The following is a 4,371-nucleotide window of genomic DNA, read 5'->3' as shown; positions in this document are numbered from 1 at the left end:
GGGTCACCAAACTTAAGACAGACCCAGTGAATTATTATTATTATTCTTATTTTAGAGAGATGAAGTAACTTGTTCAAGTTCACACAGCCAAGTAGCAGAGCCAAGATTTGAAGGCACACCATCTAGAAAATGTTCTTACTGTAATATTTGGCCCAGGAATTTCTCTAAGTGAATGGACTGCTTGTGTTTGATGCGTATTTTGATTAATGGTTGGGCTAGAAGCTGAGCCCTAGGAGCTAGACATGGGTTGTTGCCATAACTTCGGAGGAAGAAAAAAGCTACTCTGAAAAAAATAGTGAGACAAACTTGTAGCTGAGTATTTAGAGATTAACCCAGAATGGAAGAGATGAGAAGGAAAGAAGGTGGAGGGAGAGAGGAGGCGATATAATTAGGGGGAATGCTGTGGGCTGTGTGATGTGATCCCTCCCCATGACATTGCTCCATCCAAATATCTTCAGTAAAATCTGCCCATCTCAGGACATGTTTGGTGGTGTATTGCTTTACCAGAGCTGCCATAGCAAAGTACCACAACTGACTAGATACAGAACAGAAATTTATTGTCATGGTTCTAGAGGCCAGATGTCTAAGACCAAGGTATCAGCAAGGTTGGTTCCTTCTGGCTGTGCAGAGAAGATTGCTCCCACGCCTCTTCCTCAGTTTCTGGTGGTCTGCTGGTGATCACTGGAGTTCCTTGGTGTGTAGAAACCTCACCCTGATCTCTGCCTTCATCTTCACAAAGAGTTCTCCCTGTGTCTGCATCTGCTCCAAATTTCTCCTGTTTAGAAGGACACCAGTTATACTTGATTAGAAGCTCACCCCATTCCTTTATGACTTCATCTTCTTTTATAATAACTGCATTTGCAACAGCTCTACTTCTAGACAAGGCCACATTCTGAGGTACAGGGGTCAGGACTTTAGCACATGAATTTTTGCAGTATACAATTCAAGCCATTACTGGTATGGATTGGCTTCCTGGTGGAAACCTGTAAAGAGTGTGACTTCTACACCTGGGTTGACATGGAAAGAAATGGAAACCACCAAACCTGATCAATAGGACTGTGAGAAGAAATTCTGGAGTGTAGGGCTTTCTCAATGTGAGGCATTGGGATTAGAGACAAGCCTGCCCACTTCTGATGGACTGGCATTCAGGCATGCTAAGTTGCTTCAGTTGTGTCTGACTCTTTGTGACCCCATGGACTGTAGCCCACCAGGCTGCTCTGTCCACGTGATTCTCCAGGGAAGAATACTGGAGTGGGTTGCCATGCCCTCCTCCAGGGGATCTTCCCACCCCAAGGATTGAACCCATGACTCTTACATCTCCTGCAATGGCAGGTGGGTTCTTTACCACTAGTGCCTCCTAGGAAGCCCAAGGACTGGCAGACCCACCCAAAATCCAATGAAAATATCTGGCAATGAAGTCATTTCAAGGACGACTATCCATTGCCTCCCCACTGTGACCCTCAGATGCTATAGAACCAATTCTATCTTCCCAACTCTCCAAAATAATTATCTACTTCTACAAATCTTCAGGTCTATTAGAGGGAAAATTTCTATTTCTTTTATGTCTTCTACATGTCTACCACAGGGAAACATCCTACCACACACAGGCTGATTACTACACGATTTCTTCAAGGGAGTTCATAGTACCTAGATGGCTTGTGAACATATGCAATTTTTGATGATACTGGATTGATATACATCAATCCAGATGATTGATATAGATTGATAGATTGATGGCTAGATTGATATACATCATTTTTCTTAGTCTCTGATCCAAAGAAAATCTTATAGTACAAGAAATATAGTATATATATACAAGAAATATAGTAGTTTATGACATAGGAATTTCCTACTTAAATGGTCTGAGCTAAAAATCCAGCTCTATCACTAGTCACTGTGTGACTTTGGGCAATTTACTTAATCTCCCTGCACTTCAGTTCCCTCGTCCGTAAAATGGGAATAGCAATATATCTATCTCAATGGGCTGTTGTGAGAACTACGTAAGTAAAGTGTATAGCATGTTGGCTCTCACATAGTAAGCTCTCAATAAATGGAGGCTATTATAATGTCACAATAACCACTCTCCTTCATTCTATCAAAATGGGGTACTGGAACAGTTACAAGAGATGATAAAAATAAGGATCGCACTTAAAATTAAGTAGAAGAGAGGAAATAGCTCTGTCTTGTAAGACTCATAACCACAGGTAAAACTTAAATCATTGGTCAGGGACCAGGTGGTATTTAACAGATACTTAGGCCATTACACATATTTCAGATAGAAACTTCTGAGCCCAGAATCTACATTATCAGCCAACTCAACTACATAATCAAAATAAAAATTCATGGCTCAAGCACAGATGATAAAAATTTAATTATTTGTTTAATCTACCAACATCATTAAATAGACAATCTGATGGCTTCCCTAGTAGCTCAGATGGTAAAGCATCTGCCCGCAATGCATGTAAACCTGGGTTCAATCCCTGGGTTGGGAAGATACCCTGGAGAAGGAAATGGCAACCCACTCCATTGCCCTTGCCTGAAAAATCCCATGGACAGTGGAGCCTGGTAGGCTAGAGTCCATGGGGTCACAAAGAGTCAGACACAACTGAGCAACTTCACTCACTTTCTGATGGTTTAAGAATATAAATCCCAGGCACCAAGATGCAATTTCAGAGTAACCATTACCTTCCTTGCACTTTAAAAATGTCTGGGGTGAAAAAGAATACACCTCATAGACAAGGGTCATTACGAAAAAAAACTTGTAAACGGAAATGAGGTATGGACTTGATAATAAAAGTCAAAGATCTCATATGCTCACCAGGTTTAATTCTTAAAAAAAATAATAAAAAAACAAAGTGAGGTAAGACAGACTTGTCTTAGCAAGTCTGTCATGAGCTCAGACATTTCTCAGAAACACCACCATTTAGAAGACAGCAGAGGTTCTTCGTCTACCAATAAGTATTTCAAGGCATCACTGAAGGATCAAAGTGAGATAATTTCCATAAAGGCAATTTGAAAACTATAAAATGTACATATTGTTCTTGCTTAGTCAAGTCTGACTCTTTGTGAGCCCATGGACTCTAGACCGTCAGGCTCCTCTGTCCATGAGATTCTCCAGGCAAGAATACTGGAGTGGGTTGCCATGCCCTTCGCCAGGGGATCTTCCCAACCCAGGTATCTAACCTACATCTCCTGCATTGGCAAGTGGATTCTTTACCGCTGAGCCACCAGGGAAGCCAAAATGTACATATGCTAGTTAGAATTATGACTCCTTGATAATTACTAGACACTATTATATGACTTCACTTTCTCTTTTCACTTTCATGCGTTGGAGAAGGAAATGGCAACCCACTCCAGTGTACTTGCCTGGAAAATCCCAGGGATGGGGGAGCCTGGTGGGCTGCCAACTATGGGGTCGCACAGAGTCAGACACGACTGAAGTGACTTAGCATTATATGAAAATGGGCTTCCTGAGCAGCTCAGCTAATAAAGAATCTGCCTGCAATGCAAGAGACCCCAGTTCAATTCCTGGGTCAGAAATTTCCCCTAGAAAAGGGATAGGCTACTCACTTCAGTATCCTTGGGCTTCCCTGGTAGCTCAGATAGTAGGGAAGATCCCTGGAGAAGGGCAGGGCAACCCACTCCAGTATTCTTTCCTGGAGAATCCCCATGGACAGAGGAACCTGGCAGGCTATAGTCCGTGGAGTCACAAAGAGTCCGACATGACTGAGTGACTAAGCACAGCACAGCACATTATATGAAAACAGAGTAAAATAAGTTGAGTAACACATGACTACATTTGAAGAAACACTGTAGTTTGACTGGTTACCACAAAGAAGACAGAAGCTCAAGCTACCATACACACTCAGCAAAAGCAGGATTTGAACATCCTTTTTCTGATGCCTGGTCTTGGCTCTGTCCCTTACGCTTCCTTTGGAAAAGGAATATGCATGTGTTACCTTGTGCTTCAGTCTCTCAACAGCATTTCCTGTCATGGTTGTGCACATCTTTCTTTTATCAGTAAAATGAAACATAATTCAAGCTAAGCTCCTCCCTTTTGTAAGTGAGAGTCAGCTCAAAAATGTGGAAGATATAGTGAGATGCATACCTCTCCCTTAATATCTTACCTAATAACTTCCAGGGAGAACCTAAACTAGAACCATTTATCTGAATCAAAGCTCGGTGTCCAGAAGGCCATTACAACATATACCTATGCTGAATAACAGAGCACCCCAAAACTAAGTAGTCTTTTTTTTTCATTGAGAAAGGAATTTTTTTGTGTTAATTCATGACGTTGTTGAGAAATTTGTTACAGCATTAACAATAAGTCCCTGAGTAGAGTTTAATGCTTATACAAAAAACAATTCCCGA

General features: G+C 41.5%; 1 long non-coding RNA gene across 1 annotated transcript in view; it reads right to left on the bottom strand.

Annotated features, from left to right (window-relative positions):
- Nucleotides 1-560: 560 nt before the first annotated feature.
- LOC104988405 overlaps nucleotides 561-4,371 on the bottom strand; it is a 45,471-nt gene continuing 41,660 nt past the window's right edge. Inside the window, exon 4 of the long non-coding RNA XR_825236.1 lies at nucleotides 561-775. This is a non-coding gene — a long non-coding RNA (uncharacterized LOC104988405). The remainder of the gene's footprint in view (nucleotides 776-4,371) is intronic.

This window comes from Bison bison, unplaced genomic scaffold (genome assembly GCF_000754665.1).
Source record: "Bison bison bison isolate TAMUID 2011002044 unplaced genomic scaffold, Bison_UMD1.0 scf7180017864133, whole genome shotgun sequence".
Classification (NCBI taxonomy): Eukaryota; Metazoa; Chordata; class Mammalia; order Artiodactyla; family Bovidae; genus Bison; species Bison bison.
This window is presented reverse-complemented; position numbering and strand designations above follow the sequence as displayed.